Raw genomic sequence first — 21676 nt, 5'->3', positions numbered from 1 at the left:
TCCCGGCATGATCCTACCATCCTATAGTCTGAGTTACCATATCTAGTGTCACACGTAATGCAATGCTAACAACCACAAACAAGGCTCCTCCATAGTACTGTCACTAAATCGGCTTCATATGTTACTGTACTACATACAGTGTGGTAGGCTGCTTAAAACAGAAAGAGGAAGACGAAAGAAAATAAAGAAACAACTAATGCAATCCCATTTGTTGCCAACTCTGATCACTTGGTGATGCTGTGTAAGTAGTCCCTGAAGCACTGTACTGAGAAAGCCTCAGGAGTCCTTGGCTTTAGAGCACCATGATTGGCCATCACTATTTGTAGTATGTTGGGAAGAATGACTGGAAACACAATTAGTAGGTCAAGATCATTCCTTGGTAACAGAATTGGATTATCAATAGGGCTGTGGTTTAATTCCAAAGAAAAACCTAAGTCATCCACACCATTCTTGAGGGTTATATGAAGCACAATTTTCCTAAGCATATATTTTAAAAAGTAATATGGTTAATGTTCCCTTTTTTCATGTTATTAATTTGGTGTTACTTTTCAGAATTACTTCTGTTACAAAGAGCTATTTAAAGGAATGTCTGAACCTAAACATCTTAATCTTTATGAATCAATTGTCATTCGCCAATACTACAAGTACCTCTTCTGGATGCTCCCATGTTTTGTCTGAATATATATATATATATATATATATATATATGCATGAATGTACACATATATACATATATATGTAGACATGGAAAGTTGAAAGTCAACTTAAAGTCAAGTGACAACCACTGATCTGTGTGACATTCAAGCTTGAGATCTGCACACTGCCTGATTTTAATTTTCCATTGAGCAACTCATGTAGAAACCAAATATTTATCTCCCTCTAAAAACTTTAGACCCAAAATGTTAAGTTTCTCTTACCCACAAAATGTATCAATGTGCCATGACAATGCTACTTTATGCACTATTCCAGTTGTTTCCTTATTTGTTTTTAAATTAAGTTTTTCCAAATATAAAATGAAACAAATAATATATGAAAATAAAAAGTGGGTATAAACCATGTCACAAAACATAACATAGGACATTTATAATAACTTCATATCAAAGAGGATATAAAACATATTGCTCTGACACCTGGTAGTGATTGTTTGAAAGAACTTAATCATGTTGATTCCTCCCACTGCCTTAGCAACTCAGCCTCTGTTAAGGGTTTAAAGTCTGTCACTCAACCTTGAAGAAGACCTAATGTGGTGAGATCCTGAGACGTGACACATCCTACTCTCTAACAAGCAGGCTCTAGAAATGACTTCTTCTGTCGCACCTGCTGAGCAGCCTGCATCCGAGAATGTAGTGAGGTGGTCGGGATAGATGACACAGAGACCAGTCAGTTGCGTTAAGAAAAACTTTATGCTCCCCAAGTCGGCTTAGGAGAACCCCCCAAGAAAAAACGCTTCCCTTTTTAAAGACTTCTGTCATCCATACACATACAATTCTCCAACCGAGCTCTCACACACCTCTCACAGCTCTCCCTCCACACTGTCATCCACTTCTCTCACAGCTCTCGGGATTGCTTTCCACACATCCATGGGAGATGCTCATCCAGCCTCGTGAATAACAGCCTCCCTCCGTGGGCTCCAAGAAGATGCAGAAATGAGAACCTGACAGTCCTCAATGGCTAGCTCTCTTAACTCGTCCAGCTTAATAGCCCAGACTCTCACTGCCTTAGCTATGATTGTCCTCCGTGGGAGAGAAAGGCAGCAGCTAATTGGAAAGTCATACTGCCTGCTTTGAAGTCAGAAAAGCTCCTGCTACATGCCCCCTCCAAAAGAGAAGAATCCAGATTTGATCCACAAATGGCTCAACCAGGGATTGGAACAGGGCAAACCAAATATATTCCTGTAACTGGGCCAGCCCAACCTCTTCCAATCTCCAATGCTGCCCAATTGCAATCTACAAACAAGGCAAAAGAAACTGAGCAACAAACCAATGACTATACAATACTATCCTATTCCCCTCAGACACTCCAACTTAAATTTCTCACACCACTAACATAGGAAGGAGAAATTAAAGTCACGTGTGAATTAAAGACCAAAATTATCTCCTCCTTGGGTTTCACTGTGACACTCAGTCAGAAGAGCCTTGAACTTCTTCAGTCCATCTTAGCCCTGCTGAGGTTACTTCCTGCAATCCCATTCTTTGTGTGTTCCATTCCTCCCCACAACTCCCAAATATTACACCATTAAACCCACTTATTTCCAGAGAAGTTAGAAGACAAATTTAGGAAACTCTTCTCCCAGCCAATTCCAGATGTTAGTCACAGCAGCTGTGTACATAAGTTACCATAACCACCAAATGACTGGATGCTGCACCATAACACCAGGGAGACATGCTGTTATTAGGGGGACTCTGAACCTTTTCACCGGATGTTCACTAAGTGGACAATATATACACTTGTTTATAGTTCATATGTACTGTTACTTCCTTAGCATTGGATTTGAAACCACACGAACTATGCATTCTCTCCATGAGGCAGGCTGTTGCTTAGGAACACTAGACAGCACTCGATGCTACTTGAATGAACCAGCATCACCACCAGCAACAAAAAGCACTAAAATGCAAATAAAATAAAACAAAGTTAGCGTGAGAAGGAATTGTTTACTCCATTAAGCTGATACTAGGCTCAGGGACTTTCTCAGACTAGGCTGTGAATGCGTGCAGAGTGATCAGCTCGGATTGCTTGTCGTGCTCCTTGCCTGTGCATAGCCATAGAAAGCCCTGATGTGAGGGTTATAAAAAAATTGCACACTCTTAAATATGGAAGCCATGAATAAAGAGGATCAACTCCCAGAGCCAGGAGCCCGCACATTCCAAACACACACCTTCCAAAAGCCTCAGGAAATTGTTCACTTGAAGGAAGGAATGTGGAAAGAAAATGCGAAAAGTGACCATCTCTTGCTAAGACACCAGTGTTGATGACCCTTACTCTCTACCATCAGCCTCTGAGCTTCACTTTAAGAGGAGGTTTTTCTGTAGAGGGTGATTATGATATGGCAATTATCACAATCTGGAGGAGTGGGAATCCAAATTTGTATCTTGCCTTTGAACTCAGAGCAAAGCGCTAGCAGTCGTGTAGATCACAAACTATGTCAAACAAACAGACAAAAAATCTGCTAGACAAGTGACAAGTGGGATGTTGGAGAGACAAAGACCATCATGGCGACAGCATGGCCTGGATACGTGGACCCCCAGGAACCCACACCTCATAGGTGTCATCTTTAAACTTCGTTCTGGGAGACCACGCAATCCAAAATCAGTAGAATGTGTGACCTGCAAGCACCTCAAAATGCTGTAGCCTGCTCCCCCACCTAGGGATCACAGGACAAAGCCTAAGATCACCAACGTGAGAGACTTGGGGCGAGAACCCATTTACTTTTTTCTTAATTCTGAGTCTCATCTATGGGTAGTTATGAGTGCCAGAGGACACCAGTCTTTCTGCTCCATCATAGCAGTGGATGGGGCAGGAGATAAGAGCAGATGGTACTGGGTGTCCCGCCCATACTCTGAGCCTCTGTGTAATAGGAAAGGAGGACTTCCTGTTGGGAGATGACTTTAGGGTTTCAGTGCCCTGCTGAGAGGACCGGCTCTGCCTTGCAGCCTTATGTTGTGCTAGACCACCAACTGCATAATTTCTGGTAAAGATTGGTTTCAGGAACCCATCCTGTGGGCTCCGCCCCTGGGGGCGGTTGATCTTTTATCTCAGAACAGATAAAGAGTTTGATGACATTATCACATAATAAATCACCTATCTTTTAGGGTCAAACAAAAGAAGCATACAAGAGGGGGGGGAAAAACATCAGCTAGAACTCAAAAGGCAATTGTAAAAGACCTGCACTGCTTCTTAGAATGCCTGCTAGCCTGGAGACTAGGAAACTATGGTACTTGTTAAGCAAGGTCAAAATCAATAAATAAGGCAATGACAATACCCAATTGATACGTTGCTAGCCTTTCCAGTACAGGGACTTGAGCTAGATCCCCAGAACTCATGTAAAAATTAAAAAATCATTTGCTGACACAGACTTGTAATCCCAGAACTCAAAAGCCTCGTAGAGTCCTGGTACTCAGATTGCCAGCCTAACCAGTTGACTGGCTACAGGCTAATGAGAAATTCTGTCTCAAAAAAACAAAAATTGGACATTCTTTGATGAAATAAACCTAAGGCTGTCCTCTGCCTTTTACATGCATGTTGATACAAGTACCCAACTCCATACCCACCAACACACAAACATACATATGCATGTACAAATAAATAAACATAAATAAGTGGTGGGTAGCTTTGGAAAATGGTTTATGGCCCTGTGGTCAGTAGAGGTATAAATAGCAGGCTTTATAGGGGAGGATCAATCTTTATAACAGATAAAGGAAGATGCATCAGTCCTAGCTGAACAGGATCTTGGTGCCAAGACAGTGAAGAAAGAGAAATGAAGACTCAAGAAAGACAGACAGCTACCATGCAAAGACCTCAGTGCCGAGAATGCCCGGAGACTCTCTCCTCAACCAAAGCATACCATGTCTGGGAAGTTTCTGCTTAAAGCTGTAGCAGGTAACTATAGTACCTGTGGTGATCTTTTGAGTAAGGAAATACAATAGATGATTTTTAGTGCCTCTATTAGTTTCATGGTCTCTGAGACGGCAGACTTGATCATGTACTCTGAACATGCCCAGAAGCTGTGGATGAGGATTTCCAAAGCCCCTAGGAGGGAGAAACAAACCCCCAAGTGTGAAGGAGAACATCCAGCCCTGAACCACAAAGGTGAGATTGTTGCCTTTGAGAATGTATATTTAGCAAAAACCCAAGGAAGGCGGGTATGTTTCAACACAATAGACATTTTCCTAGAATACACAGCATAGCAACAACAAAGTATGGATAAAAAGGAAGCACAACTAGAATTCCTCAGGCCACCCCTGTTGGTGCCTCTAAGTACAGGAATGACACCTCTTTAGTACAGGTGTGCTAAAGATGAAACACAGACTTCGAGTCATGTTAGTTCCACTTTACTCGAAGCTGATAAGTGTATGCATGTTGGTATGGATTCATTTTAGTACTTTTAAGGCAGCTTTTACAATGCTAGTTGGAAAAATGCTTAGAGAAGTTGAGCCCAGGTACCAAAGACTTAAATTCTGTCACTGCCCATAAGAGCAGAGTAAAGCCTTCAGGGGACCAAAATGTCTTCTTGAAAAGGTAGACATGCTCTTCCTTTGAATGTACCCGGTGGTACCGACACTCTGCATGAAGCACCAGTTAGCTCTGCTCCAGACTGACAGTTTTGTTTCTGTAGTTGCTTTATCAACCCCAAGGTAGCTGTTTTACCTATGTAGAGCAAGGAAGGCTTTTTTTTTTTTTTTTTTTTGCTTTTCTTTTCAGATCTGATATTCTTTAGGCTGCCCAGAGCTATGCAAATTCTATTACATCATCTTCAGTTCTCTGACCTAACTCTGAGTTAACCTGCACGAAGGGAATCTTCTGAAGATTAGAACAGGAAATTTCTAAGAACAGGTAAGAACAGGAAATATCTACAGGAACTAGAGCTCTTGACCACACTCAGCAGGAGCTAGCAAGCCAGTCAGTCAAATGACCTGTGCTAGAAACTCACCAGGGCTTACAAGAGGTATAATTATGATCTCTGACAAGTTATTCAGTTCTCTAGACCTCTGTTTCCTTCTCTCTACAATGGCCATCACCACTATGACCACGCAAGGTTATCACAGTGATACGTGAGGAAATGTGTGCAAAAACGTTCAGTCTGTAATGAAAAGTGGCACCAACAGGAACTGCTCTGTTTAATGCAACAGGAAGATTGTTAACCCTGAGATGTTTTCAATAAGTCTTCACCCAAATACCTGAGGCCAAGTAATTAATGAAGCATAGATGCTTATTTAGCTAAAATTTTAGAAGTCTGAGGATAGGCATAATACTTGTGTCTGCAGAACAGGAGCTCAAGGGAGGTGCCAATCTCTCTACAACAGCCTGTGCTGACAGCAAGAATCTTGTCCCACAAGGGTGAGAACTCCCTTGAGAAAACATTGATCCTTTCAAAATATCTGATCACCCCTCTTAAAGACCCCACTGCCTCAGTACCACCACAGAGAAGTTGTACGAATGGGAGTTTTGGTGGCGATGAACTCAAAACTCTAGCACAGTCTAACCTCTACTATAGAATAAACAGTCCTAGGAAGCAGGGGAAGCCATATATTCTCTTATATTTTTGGTTGTGAGCCTAGCCTTTAACGGCTGAGCCATCTCTCCAGCCCGAAGCCATATATTCTCAAAGCTACAGTTTGAGTTCCCCAAACAGCACCACCACCTGGGACCAAATCTTCAAATACTTGGGCCTTTGGGAAATATTTCTCTTTCATGGCGCCACACTATACTGATTTTGCAGAGGCATCCGGTTCCACCGAGGAGAGTTCCCTTTTACATTGATTCACCATGCTTTCAGCTACATTCCAAGAGCTCTCTGCAGCAGCCAAACACCAGTGTCAGATTACTGAACCAACCAAATAACCGTGATGGGCATGACGGTTGTACATAGCACCCTGAGACTGGCAAGTCTATGTGTCAGACTGAGGACACCAGTAACAGGACTGAAGAACTCTATCTCCAGAAAGCAAATGGGGCATCGAAAGCTGAACTAATGTTGATATTCTTCAACATTAGTTCACACTCAACAAGTAGAGTCAGTTTCGGAGATTTATTAATGGCTGATATTTATTTATTGAAAGTAGATTGAGAATTTATAGGGATGAAAGATGAGAGTACAGGCTTCTTTCTGGCACATTTTAAATTTCTACTGAGTAGCAAGAATCTTTCTAGGAACTGAGGGGACAGAATGGCAGATTTTAGAAAACGCGCTTTAACATTGATGATGAGCAGCATCAGAACACAGTACTGTGAAATTATACTTGGGCATGCTAAACATTTTGGGTGATAAGAAACTAGAAAGCCTTAGAGACTGACTACCTTGGGGTCCAGGTATGCAGGCCTCTCTAACCTTGTCTTGTTTCTCTTCTATCCCATCCCCAAAGCACAGAGAGCAGTTGTCTCCAAGGATACTTTGTGTGACATACAAAATTCTGGAAGAGAAGGAGGGATACAGACAGAAAGAGAGTAAAAGAGGAAGAAGAGAAAAGATATGAAGGGAGGAAGGGAGAAAATGGAGAGAGGGAGGGAAGAGGAGAGGGATAAAACAGAAGAGAAGGAAAGGAAATTTAAAGTCATATTTTCATTAAACACTGAGTGGTCAGACAGATCTAATCTTCAATTCTATTCATTTCCTCCAAAATAATTCTCTGCATTTCTAAGTTGCCTACAGCCCCTTCTTTCCCTTTTGCCTTTCCTTTGGATAAGGTGAGTAAAATAGCACAGCGGGGTCCATCTAAAGAATGTCTATATATCAGTTCCAGTCTGGAATTGGTAGAGGGCTTGTGGTTCTCTGCTACAGTCACTCACAGTGGCCTTCTCTCCTGTTGGAGCCTTCCCTTCATTGTTCTGGGGCTGTTGGAGCAGGGATTTAGTCCTCTTCGCTTAACTTTTGGGAACACCATGATTGATGAGCCTATACTGTTAGCTGCAGATTCTCACAGTTAGTGCTTTGATCTCTGTTGTCTATTAGAGTAAGCATCTTCATCTTTTGATGATGCTTGCTTTCCATGGCTGTGGTGAAAATGCTAACCAAAACCAGTGACTGACTTGGGGGAGACTGAATTGGGTTTATTTGGCTTACAGCTTCCAGTCCCTCATGGAGGGAAGCCAGAGCAGGAACTCAAGGCGGGTGCCTGGAGGCAAAACTCAAGCAAAGTCCATGGAGGAATGTTGCTTACTCGCTTGTTGTACATGGCTCAATTAACTTTTTTATAGCCCAAATCACCTGCACAGGGTGGTACTGCCCACAGTGGACAGGATCCTCCAGCGTCAATCATTGATCAAGAAAATACCCCCATAGACATGACCACAGGTCAGTAAGATGGAGAGCATTCCTCAGCCAAGGTTTCCCTCTTCCCAGATATCTCCAGTTTGTGTCAAGTTGGCAAAATTAACATGCACACCCTTCTTTTGGTGAGTAATGGCTGCCCTTTGTCTCTGTCACTTGGGAATCATCAGTTAAGGTTCCCAAATGAGTAGTTGTCCCTTCTGTAATTGCCTCACACAGAAAAGCAGTAGCGTAAATCATTTATCAGGCTGGTGCCATCCTCATAGCTCATTCTTCTAGCAATGGACAAGGGCATATTTTCTGGACCATCCTATGATGCAAGACTGGGTTTTACACAACCAATCCACTCCAATTTTCTTGAGATTTATTTATTTATTCATTCATTCACTTGAGTTAGGGTCTCATTATGTAGCTCTGGCTGGCCTAGAACTCACTATGTAGATCAGGACAGCCTTTAATGTACAAACATCCACTTGCCTCTGTTTCCCATAAGACAGGATTAAAGGTGAGTACCACTGTACCAAGACACAACTTATCATCACCATCATCATCAGGGTGCACCCATACTTGTCTATCCCAAGATACAGAATCCTGTTCTCTGAATCAGTGCCCTCCCTTTAACTGAAGTCAGTCCTAAGTCTGAACCTTAAATTACATCATTAAGTCAGTCAAGCGTATGCTGAGGCTGGCAGAAGAAAAGACCCTCTCTCAGAGCACACATGGAGATTTTAATGGGTCCCTGTGTATTTGCACCTGGGAAATTGCATCTCTGAGATCATTCTTCTCCTTTATCACTTTACTCACAGATGCTACAAGCAACCATCCAGCAGCATTATAGCCCACAGTTTTCTATAAATGTTTGAAAAGTGTTGTATAGAGTAGTGGATGCATTCATCTTGTGAAATACTTTGAACAGTTCACCCTATGGCTTACCAGTAGTTTCCATATTACCAGAAAAATATACAGCAACTTTGGGTATAAAATAGAGCCAGCCCCAGATACCACAAGCCCACTAGAAACATTCATCCTTAAATTCTGTTTCTCTAGAAATTCAGCTTATATCAAAATCAGAGCTCTCCAGAAGAAATGAACTAGTAAAGTGTGTATGTGTGTGTGTGTGTGTGTGAGAGAGAGAGAGAGAGAGACAGAGAGACAGAGAGAGAGAGAGAGAGTGCTTGTTAAAAGGGTGATTTATTTGGATTGACTTCTACAGTAAGGGCTGAGTAGAATCACAGAGCTTCTCAGTCCACAAAGCACTGAATTCCAAGAATCTCCTGGATTGCTGCTGTTATTCAGCCCAAGTCAAAAGTAGATGTGGAGTCCAATATCATTAGAAGATGGAGACAACAATGACACAAGCATGCACTCAGAAAGTAGAGAAGGCAGGCTGCCGTAACACTGCTCTTTCCTGAGTCCTTTAGATCTGAACCTCCCACTAGAAAATACCACACATGGATGATAGAATCTTATCCCTTGAGTTACTCCCCTCGGGAGAAATATAATCTTGCCCAAAGATGTAGCACCTAATTTAATTAGAAGTACATCCAAGTGGACAGTGAAGATAAGCCACCACAATGATCATTCTTCGGTATTGACAGGGCTGTGGGGTGGTTGTTCCAGGGCTTACACAGATGCCCAAACCTGTGGATTCTCAAGTATGTATATGTATATATATACATATCCCTATGTACCTTAAAACATCTCTAGAGTATTTCTAAAACAATGGAAAACAACATTTCACTTAGACAACAACGACAAGAATATATTTTGTACCGAAGCATGTGGATGTGTGTGCAAGCATGCATGCGTGCGTGCGTGCGTGCGTGCTTGCGTACGTGTGTGCATGTTCTAAACTGGCTGATCAAGTATTGTCCTGGCTCTGTCTCTCCAGTACTAAACACAACATGCAGCTTTTCTTAAATGAGTCTAGAAGATTAAACTCAGATCCTCAGGATTTTGTGACAAGCACTTTACTGACTGAGCCATATCCTTAAGTCTCAGGTGTAGTTTTCTGATGCCTTGAAATCTGCAGTCACTGTCTAGGTTTCCAAGTAAAACATAGGTGATAAAGTTCAGACTTTAGGGGAACAAATTCACCCATCTACTCATCAGCTCTTCTATCCACTTGTCTGCTATTTATCCATTCTTCTGTCTGTCTGTCCATTCATCTGCCCATTCTACCACTCACTTTCTGTCCTTCCATCTCTGTGTACCTGCTTATCTGCCCACCCATCCACACATCCATTTATCTATCCATCTGCTCACCCGGCCCTCCACTCATCCACTCAACTACTTGTATAACTCCATCTGATCCTTTGCTTTGTGGTGTGTGTGTGTGTGTGTGTGTGTGTGTGTGTGTGTGTGTGTGTGTGTGTGCGCGTGTGTGTGTGTGTGTGTATGTGTGTGTGCGAGAGCATGTGTGTGACCTGAGGATGACATATTTTAAACAAAGTAGCCAGAGAATAAGGAAGTATTTGAGCACAACCAAAGAATGTAGGGGAGCATGCTGGACTATCCGTGGACTATCCATGAGGGCAAGTACAAATGGCAAATGCAGAGGGTTGGCATTCCAGTCACTGCGACGTTCAACATGCAAAAAGAAGTCCTCAGAGGATGGAGGTATTTCTGTTTTAAGTATTTTAACATGTGGTGACTTGCACCTATAGGTGGGAAACCTACACAGTCACTGACTGAGGTTCCAGATGGAACATATGAGATTGAGTTCAGACCTTGGCACAAGGAGAGAGGGAGAGAAAATAACTGCATCTGAATCTGGGATGGGTACAGCAGGGAAGCCCTTGCTTAATAAGAATTTTAATAATTTTGTTTCTGTTGGATGGGCACCTTTAGAGATTTGGGAAGTATGACATAAATCTTACCTACTAAAAAGATCACATTGATTCAACAATCCAGAGATCAGTAGGGAGGCCCGGAACTCTAACTTTAGGAGTTATTGTGATATTGATTCTGTAAGTCATAAAACTACATGAGATCATCAGGATGGAGAAAGTGGTGACAGAAATGGTCCTGGGGCTCTCAGAAGGAAAGGAAATAGCAATGAAATCAAAGACAGACCACTGAAACGGGAAGAAACTTCGCAATGTATAGAATCTAGAAACCAAGTAAAAAAATAACATAGTCAGGCAGGGATGGCCAACCATAGCAGGCCGTGCCAGCAATTCAAACAGACTTGGAATAAACTTTGAATTCATCAACACAGATATTTTTGGCAAACTTGGGGAACCAGATTTTGTGAAATGGCTGGGGCAAAACCTGTCTACATTAAGTTTAGGGAAAGAGGGAGAATAATTTAAAATGGCAAGTATATGATGCTGTCTGAGACCCATGGTCAGGGATTCCCCAGGCCCCAGGTGTGAACACACCATCATTTAACCAAATGGGCACAGTGTCAAACTGCCCTCTGAATTCCTTTCCCTCTCCCTGATGCCCCACCTCTCTGCCCAACATTAGTGCCGCTCTCAGACCTCATCAAAAAAGTCTCTCTGTAGGGTGGTCAGTGGTTAAGGCAGAAACACACACTGGCCAAAGCGCAGAATGTGGGTGTCTGTGGAGTGCTCAGCCACAAATGAGACAACTAGGTCACCCCCTTCCCACTTCCCACTTCCTGGCCTTGAAGTGAACAATTCTGTGGGATGGCACACATTCCTGCAATGATCTACTGCCACACCTCCAAGGGAAGCAGGGACTAGCGTATCATGGGCGAAACCATCAAAACTGTGACAGGATTAGTTTTGTAAGTTAGCTACCACAGGCATGTGCTATAGGAACAAAGAGATAACATGTCATACAACCCCTGTGTTACTTACCAATGATGCCAAACAGTATGAGTAGTGGCCTGGCAATTTGCATACACCTACGAGAGACTGGAAAGTTAACTTCTCTGAAGAGAAAATGTGAAAATGTTCAAGGAAAAAAAAGCAAATGTTGAGTTAGCTACGAGCTACGGTAAATTGTTGTCAACCTTTTATTGCGCCTAATTTGGTAAATACACTAATAATAAGAATAGCCGCCTATGAGGGGCTAAAGGCATGGGTCAGTGGTTAAGAGCACTGGCTGTTCTTGTAGAAGAAGTGGGTTCGGTTCCTAGCACCTACATGGGATTTTAGAAACTCCTGTAATTCCAGTTCCAGGATATCTGATGTTTTCTTCTGGTCTCCAAAGGATCCTGCATGCCCTTGGGAAATAATGGGACCCTAGGGATGTGTAAGAACAATGGAAGGCTACATGATGACACAGGGAGAAAGTAGCCACCTCCAAACAGAGATGAGGGGGCAGAAACAGCCTGTCCCTTAAAATCCTCAGGAGGAGCCAACCCGGTCAGCTCTTTGATTTTGAACTTCCATCCTCCAAGGCCATGACCAAATGATTCTGTTATGTAAGTCACCCAATCTGTGATGAATCGTTTTAGCAACCCAAGAAGACAAGCAAATATGGTCTCTGTGACAACAGATGGGAACTCCGGTCACATTCTGGCCTCTCCCCATTTGCCACCTCTCCCAAGTCTTAGTCGTGGCAGAGAGGACAGTGTTTACTACCTTCTGCATTCATGTGCATTTGTAGGGAGGGGTGTAGGATTCAAGGCAGACCTCGAGACAGCCAATGGATAGTTTTTGGAAGTCTTGCTTCTACTGTGGCAGCACAGCAGCCATTGGCAACATGGCTTCCATTGCTTTCATGCCTTCTGTGGACCCACTCCTTGTCACCACATCATCCAAGTTCTCATAAGCAGCAAAGCCACAAAAACATGCTACCTTAGTCATTGCGAATCATTTCTCGCCATCCTGCTGTCTTGGGGCAGGGCACAGAAATCACAGGCATCACAGAGAAAGTGACATAGCATGAGAAATGCACTTCTGTCACCTAGAAGGAAAGTCACAAGTCTCATGAAAGTCACAAGCGAGCCTCTCCAACCACGGGCAGGGAGTAACTGTATACTTGTTCACACTTGACACCATCACTTGCAAGTGCCGTCCTCATGCATAACTCTTGCTTTTCAGAAAAACAGGTGGAAGAATTGTGCCTCTGGGATGAGCAGGAAAGTGGACGGCCTTGGGGGGTGTTCAGAAAGTTAGACGGGTAAGTAAGGCAGACTAGTGGGCTCAGAAGGAAGGCAGCCGAGAAAGGTAGACCCGCTCATCCAGACAGGAAATGACAGGATCCTACAATTGCTTACAGGAACCTCACTGGGTAAATGACACCCCAAAAGGGATCTTGGAAACATATAGCCAAATCCAGAAAAACCAGAGCCAGGGTGAGAATTTCCCCAAATGAGGGGATGAGATGCAGTAGTTCTCATGACAGCTGAGCTCAGGAAAATATCCACTGTATTGGTGAGCCAGATCCCCAAGACAGATGTTCCCATCAAAGCACAGCTCCTGGGCAGGGAGGAGGTCTTCATTCTTCAAAGACCAGAAGATAAATGGAGGTAGGGTGAGAGAGTAGACAAGGCCCAGGAAATAAAAAATTGTAGAATAGAAATTAAAGGTGAATAAAAAACTAAGAGGCAAAAATCTTCTTAGCAAAAAGGGGAGTCGAGAAAAAAAGTTACAGCCCCTAATAAAGGCTGGTCCCCAATGGAAGACTGTGGATGTCTCACACTTGCCCCTGCCCACAATCTATCCAAGTCCAAATACTTGGTCATGCAAACCCCATCCGCAGTGATAGTAATAGTCTACACAAATGGGGTTCTGCACAGTCTGCACACAGCTTAAAGAAAAAGAAAACAAAGAGAATCGAGTGGGGATTGCAATGTTTTCTGTCTTCATCTTTTGAAGGGCTAGCAGGGCGAGGTAATGAACATCACTGGCCAAAGGGTCTTATGTTTATCAGTGTGTCTGGGTAGGGTTCCCTTTTTGCCTTGTGTCTTGCCTCTCTCTGCTCTTGTTTTCTCTACCATCAGCTAAACGAATACTGGCTAGACTTTGATTTTGCCAGCCAGCACAATTATGAAATGTATTTATTAAGTAGAAGAGCAGAGCTCTGAGCAAGTACTTCATCCTGTCATGGAGATGTGGTGTTAATGGAACGGCACACGAAATAACTCTTCTTTCTCTCCAAGCAGAACCTAGAGACTCAGGGTAGTCAGCTGTACTGAGGATGGGGTGTGGACAGACCACAGACAAACCCTTTGACTTACCATTGTCTCCTTTCCCATTATTGAGAATCTTTCCAGATGTTCTGTTCAGCCCAGATGTGAAAACTCAAGGCACTTGCTAGGAGTCACTGACCTCCATTCCTAGCTGAGAAAAAAGAACATCATTGGGCTTTTCATCATCCTCTCTTAGAGAGAGACAGACGTGTCTCCCTTTTCACATTTAGTTCCTCCACTTGTATAATAGATGTGACCCCTCAATCTGCCAGACTGCAAGGCAGTCTTACCTGTTAAAGGAGACCTAGTGTTAGTGACTATCTGCTTCCCATGTGTAGTCGCTATAGATGGTCTAGGGCCAGTCCCCTCCCCACCATAACTAAAACTATATCTGTCCTTCACTATCATGTGACACTTTGACCTCCTCGGTACTTCCTTACATGGTTTTTGACAGAGGAACTAGGCACGCAACTGCCCTTTGGAGCCTTAGGTCAAACTACTGTGAAAGAACTGAAATATTCACCAAAAAGAACAAAATATTTCCTACAACGTTGCTAGCAAAACATTCTGTTCTCGGTTCTCCACTGGTACCCTTTGTCACTGTGACCACTTCCTCCCTGATGCTCCATTCTTGGAGCCCCACTCTTGTTTCCATCACCCCCTCCCCTGTCCCCTCTGCTTGGTTTTCTTCTCATCAGTCCGGTTGCTCCCTGGAGCTTCTTCATTGGTTCCTCCTGCAAATGTAAGCCTTCTTCTGAGATCTGGTCCTGTTTCATTCCTGAGGGTTCTCACAGATTCTCACAACTTCGGCTATCAATAAATGTTGATTGTTTCCAGATCCATTTCAAGTGGACCTTTTTCTCGCCACTCTTCAAGTTATTCCATGAGCAAATTCATTTATAGCACAACAGACTCTGCATCGCATCGAGCTTGCCATTTTTCTTCATCTCATTTACCTGTCTCGTCATCTCTCACCAGGACTCTAATAACATTCTAATGGTCCTCCATGTACATCCTCATCTCAGCGAAGTCAGTTTAGCTTCTTTCTCAAAGAGCAGCAACCAGTGGTTCATGCAGCCCCTAGAGAAATGCCCAGATTCACTGCTTAACGCTCTTTATTCTAAACCCTTGGCACTGCACCGAAGGAGTTGAGTTTGGGAAATGGTTTGCCTTCTCTGTGACTTTGTGTCTCCAGTTGTTCAGGTTGCATATGGATGGAGTATGGTGTGCCCAGCTGCTACAGTAGAAATTAACACCCAACCCATCCTCCAATCACTGTCAGCTCCATTCTCTGGGCAGAGAGTGAGTCTGGTCAGAGGAGAAGGCATCTTCCCCTGCCGCACACAAAGGCAGAGTAAGCGCTGGCACTTCTCCGAATGTCTCCCTAAACACACTGCTCCCTTTATTTGTCACTGTTACCCAATATAATTTGCCGTGTGCGTTAACAACCCAGTGCATGTATTTCTGCTGGCTCTACCTAAAGAAATCTCTTATTCTCACTTTGGAAGACCATTGCATTCTCTAGCACCTATTGGTCAGGCTCTGTACCCTTCACTTGCTAGGAATATTTCCCCCATGTTTATTATTATGGTGCTAGAGATGGGTCCGAGGGTCTCAAGCACATTGAGTATTGCTTCACCGTGAAGGTTCATCCCCAGGCCTGGAATTTCTCCCGTATGTCATCCCATATCTGGTGACAAATTTATTGAACATGTGTTCCTTTGGTTGGGCCTGCACCTTACATTTGCGATCTGTTTCTTCCATTTGCTTAGGGTGACCTGAAAGGAAGATGCCATGTGTAGCCCACTGTTCCAGCTCAGAATTGCAAAGCACCGATTTGTAGCCAAGTTCTTTCACCTGGAGTGTGGAAAATGAATGGCTCACAGGGAAGTCTAAAGAATAAGGAAAATGTAGCACAAGTAATTGTTTTCTTTTTAGAAAACAAAATAGCCCAGCTATGAATTAAATCACTTTTCATTAGCTACAGAATGTTTTAACCTCCGGGCTCTGGCATGCCTTAACGGAAGTTTTGTATTGGGTTGAGATTGTAGTCAAATCAGGCTGAAGGTGTCTCTAGAATGACCCAGACTAGAGAATGATTTTAAATAGACATAATTAAAGCAATGTTACATAGCAGCCACTAAAAAAATAGGATGAGTCAGGGGAAGAAATCAAAATGACTTCCCATTTTCCTACTTCAATAATGTTACATGATCATTATTTTGCTCTATCGCCCTGCAAATGTAGATTTTATTCCCCCCCAAAAAGTAATTATTTTATTTTGTGTTTTCCCTATAGGGCATCAGGAGCATTTTCCATGGATTCCCTTGTTATAGCATGTGCTTCTTTGGCACTATTAATTTAATGATGGTATAGGATGGCATTGCAATGATTGCACCCTCATTGTTCAGACATTCCCAGATCCTCATTTCTCTATATATTCATCATCATAAACAAATATTTGATAAATTACAATTACCCCTCTGAATCCATGAAATATTTGTTCCAGGATTCCCAAAAGGTATCAAATACCATCCATGCTCAAGTCTTATATAAAATAACCTAACACATGTTCATAACCTATGAACATGCTCCCATACACTTCAAATCATCTCCAGATTCTTACAATATTTAAGAAACTCAAACGATCCGCAAGCAGTTGTTTCTGCGGTGATGGGAGATTAATGACAAGAAATAGTCGGTGTGTGCTCAGTGCAAATGTGTTTCCCATGAATACATTTATCTATAATAGGCAGAATCCATCGATGCATACAAATACAGAAAAACAATTGCAATTAAAATAGCAAGGGGGCTGGGGAGATGGGTCAGCAGTTAGGAGCACTTTTTGCTCTTGCAGAAGACCCAAGTTCAGCTCCCAGTATGAAATGGTGGTGAACAACTGCCTGTAACTCCAGCTCCTGGGGGATCCCTAGCCCTCTCTGGCCTCTGTGGGCAATGCATGCATGTGATGCATATACATGCACACAGGCAAACACTTGCATGCATAAAATAAAAATAAATATTTTTGAAAAAGTAAATAGCGAGGGTGCAGAGTGTGGTGATGGACTTATGTAAGTTTGGAGGTTGGAAGGCTAGAAGGATGATGCCCAACTTGAGACCAGGCTGAGCTATACAACAAATTCCTATCTGAAAAGAATATTATGAATGGATAAATTATACAAATATGACTGTTGGGTCAAAGGTTAGCCATCACCCACTGAGGATCTGTCAGAAGGCAGAATGTCAACAATAGCAACAACCTAGAAGATTATCTGTGCCCATAGTCTCATACTTGCTGCCACTGGACCCGATCCAGTGTCATGTGTTTTCTTAAACTCTTCACATTACTCTGTGCAACAGTCTCAAGAAGCAACAATAAAGTCCAAACTGTATCAGAGGAAACTACAGGTTAGAGATGGTGACCAACAGAAGAACAAAAACTGGAATATGCACAAAAGAAAATTTAGATGAAAATTAAGCTGCATTTGTCTACAGTTAACTATCAACAAGAAAACTGGATATTAATGGTTAACATCCTATTCTTACTACACAAACTCAAGCCAAAAGAAAGGAAAGGAAAAAAGAAGCAAACTCTATTTTATTCAAAGCAATAACTCTCAGAAAGTCAATTCATACACATTTGTTCAGTTTTTAAAATTGTACCTTCTTTTAAAATATTTTTATTAGCTGGGCGGTGGTGGTGCACTCCTTTAATCCAAGCACTCGGGAGGCAGAGGCAGGCAGATCTCTGTGAGTTCGAGGCCAGGCTGGACCGAAAGCCTCCAAAACAATACAGAGAAACCCTGTCTCGTAAAAACCAAAAAAAATATTTTTATTAGGTAAGGACATGTTTTATTGGGTAAGGAAATCACACAGATCCATACATGAGCCAAGCATTCGGGCATTTGAAAAGAAAGCCAACCCTAGTGGTATAGGTCCAACAACTGCTCCTCGATGAGAAAAAGAAAAAGATATCCCCATTGCAAACTAAAATATTCTTTTGTGGGCATGTGGGCACAAAGTCCTTTACCTAGTAGTGACAGCTACTGGGAGACAGAGGGTCTTTTCTTTAAGAGTGTTGCCCGATGCCACACTCCAGCAGAAGGCTATGCACACAAGAACAAAATGGACTTGATTGGTGAATAAAGAAGAGGACACACAATTGGATGGCTAGGGAAGACAGCATAAATCTGGGAAGAGTGAAGAGAGGTGGATATGATCAAAACACATGGTATGAAATTCTAAAAAAAATACTAATAAAGATACTCTCTTATAACAACATTGTACACAACCTTCTGGCTTGGCTCTAAGACACTCTAGTGAATGAAGAATTTGATATTTATCAGAAATGACACTATTTTACATAAAAGAAAAAATGATCCAAACATAAGCACATGCACAATACACTTGCATGTTCCGTTACCGTGTGTGTGTGTGTGTGTGTGTGTGTATGTGTGTGTGTGTGTGTGTGTGTATAATGGAGAGGAACCTAAGGAAGCTGAGGAGCTGAGGATCAGCATCTACAGTTGCATGTCTTCTAGAGAGCAGCTGAACTAGCAATTGTGACCAATGATTGTTTTTTTTTCTTTTTTTACCACTTTACAAGAAAAAGTGATTTTCATGCTTTTTTTCTCAGAAAGGAAGCAAAAGCTTTTCACCTTGTTCTTTGAAGCTCTCAAGAGATGCACCCGATGTGGTTTTGAAAGTCTAACTGCCTGTCACTAAATCTACCTTAGCACTGCCAGGTGTGAAAACGTGTAGTCATTTCTCTAGTCTTGGTGGACGGATGGGGGATTCTGTAGGTGAGCTTGACAACACAGGCTCTCTGTTATCAAATGCTCTGAGTTCAGAGGGAAGAAGCTACAGGTGACTCTCTCCATGGAGTCTTTACTACTCCAGGTAATTAGATAGTCTCTTAATTGTCACCAGGTTGGGTGTTGAACTCGGGTTATTTTTATTACTCCTTATTTGACAGGTGTAAAACTAATAATGGGTAGGGACATTTCTGAGCACAGTAAGATGTGAAAATTACAGAATGAGCCAAAATGAGTGGACTTCCTAAACACAAGTGACATTCTTCCCATAGGTATTGATACTGGTTTTGAGCAAGAATGTGAAGATTAGAGAAAGAGTATTCCACGATGGTGTTGTGGACCCAAAATGATATTAAAGGATACCAATTAGAAAAGCAGCTAAAGTCTAGGCTAGAAGCTCAAAGGTATGTGACTATTGGTGGGCTTAACAGAACAAGTCTGGAATGTTTATTTGTTAATGTGTAGTGAACGACTCTACCAGACAGACATCCAGCCATAAAATGAACTTGAAGATCCCACCATATGAGGATAAGGCATCATTTGATGGTCTCTGATGCTCCATCTTTGTTCATATTCGTTTGAGTCATGGGCAGTATCTTCCTTAAAAGAGTTGAGGCGAAGGAGATAAGAGCAGATACTGTCCAGTCAGGAGTTAGCTGGGAGTTGAGTCCTCATAGAGGTTATGGATAATGGCCGGGAAATAAAGGCAGACAGGAGCACAAGCCAGGAGCTGGCCTGATTAAGCATTCACTATGGATGCCATGAAAGCATCATCAACCTCTCCAATAACATTCTGGGCTTGCCCTCCTCCAATTCTTTACTTGTATGGGTGCCATATCACCTACCTGAAATTTAAACCCCTCTTCCATTCTCTCCTTGGCTCTTTTCCCAAAGAATATGAACCATCACTACTTACACTACAGTCTTTAATGTTAGTTCCCCAAATCCCAACCATCCCGTGGCCCTGGTGTGATCACACACTTGTTCTTCTTGAGTAGTGAGAGGAACAGAGACATTAGAAGTGAAGTCCTGTTCATCTCTGGCCCCTGGCAACAGCCATGTGACCATACTTAGGCTTGTGTCCCAAGTATGCTTAGCTCAGCCTGGTCCTGTATACTTACTTGGTGAATTAAGAATATATAAATCATACATGAAACTAAATGAGGGAACTTATATCTTGCCTATTATGTTACTTGAACAATGACAACTGTGCCAAGGTATTGTTTAACTTCATGTTACATTATGATTGGTAGAGGATTTATTTTCAATTCATGGCACAATAAAGCTAGGTAGAAATAATTTTTGAAGTTATATTCAAAGAAACTGAGCCAGCGGGATAAGCAAGTGGTGCCAACATTGACTAAAAGTAAAATCAGAAATAAAATTAAATTGTTCATGCCCCAATATAAATCTGATTAAAACAAGAATATCAATTGTCAAACTGCTATGGTCACATTAGAGAGTCACTTACGGGAAAAGTAGTTCCTTCTGGTCAAGGGCGTGGGATCTGTCCAGTTTGGTGGAGCCCTGACATTCTAAGCTACACAAAACACAAGAGTTAATACAGTTGGACTAGTCAACTCCCTAGCTAAGGAATCAGCCTTCTGGAAGGGATTTCACAGCAGGTCATGCTGAAGAGCTGGGAGAAATAACCATCCCTTTAATGAGATAAATATTTAATCTCTCATTCTCACAAACCCAACCCGATAAAGCCACTACAGAGTCACTGTCAGACTCTGCTAGGTCTCTTTGACTTTCTAAGTACTGAACTCAAAAGACAACTATTCCGTTGCATTTTTTCTATGTCTTTCACATGCTGCCCAGAGCCCAAGTATGCTTTGTCTGACACTTTTCCCGGCTTTTTCTTGTCATTAAAATTTCCAACTTTAATTTAAAAGGTTTCTATATCCTAAATGTGATAAAAGATGAAGCCCCTTCTCTTCTGCCATGTGGCTGCTTGCTTATGAACCGCCACCCCTAACTCAAGAGACATGGCCTTCTCTCTCCCTCTTCTCCATCACCCTCAGTCACAGCCCTGTGATTATTCTTTAAACTCTTAGAAAATCGTCCTAAAGCTTCCTCTTGACTCCGTTCTTAAATCATTTTGTAGTAAAAGTAAGACTAAGAATCCCAAGAGGAGACACTAATCTCTCCAGTAACAGAACCTCTAGGATTCATCCAACATTGTGCTGTAGAGCAATTTGAATTCAGACAAGTAAAGTATCTTAATAAGGTGGTTAAGTCCTTACCTGGGAACCCAGGAAACACTCAGCAATCACAAATAAACAAGAACAAACAAAAACAGGAATGACTTGAAGACTAAAAAGGAAATTAACTGTCAGTGAATAAATGTGTGTGGTGATAAATCTAAGTAGAATAAGTGACGGGCAGTGAAATATGGGCATTAACCGGGTTAAATCACATGCGAGAAATGAAAGCAAAAGTCAATAAAGTGAGAGACCAATTAAGAACAAGAGTGTACACTTTTAGGCTATCAAATACTTTCATGATTGCTTTATATCTCAATGTGGGATGAACGTGAGAGTCAGAATAAATGCATAACATCCAGATAGTTGTAAATGATTAAAGAAGAAAAAGCCCAAGTCAACCACTGGCTGTGATAGAAATGAAGAAAACTTGAGAATCTCAGCTCCCGACTCCTAACTTGGTTTTAGTGTTTATACATAACTATAGGGAAGAGCGGTGAGCAAGCAGCCTGTGTGGATACCTTTCATCACAGTCCATTAGGACAGAAAGCCTCGGGGATCA

General features: G+C 42.2%; 1 protein-coding gene across 1 annotated transcript in view; it reads right to left on the bottom strand.

Moving 5' to 3' along the window:
* The window catches only part of Il1rl1 (interleukin 1 receptor like 1), a 65826-nt gene extending 53951 nt beyond the window's left edge, over positions 1 to 11875 (bottom strand). Inside the window, exon 1 of the mRNA XM_021230274.2 lies at positions 11812 to 11875. The gene's annotated coding sequence lies outside the window, so the exon portion shown is untranslated. The remainder of the gene's footprint in view (positions 1 to 11811) is intronic.
* Between the last annotated feature and the right edge of the window lie 9801 nt (positions 11876 to 21676).

Source organism: Mesocricetus auratus, unplaced genomic scaffold (genome assembly GCF_017639785.1).
Source record: "Mesocricetus auratus isolate SY011 unplaced genomic scaffold, BCM_Maur_2.0 Super-Scaffold_100021, whole genome shotgun sequence".
NCBI classification, from domain to species: domain Eukaryota; kingdom Metazoa; phylum Chordata; class Mammalia; order Rodentia; family Cricetidae; genus Mesocricetus; species Mesocricetus auratus.
This window is presented reverse-complemented; position numbering and strand designations above follow the sequence as displayed.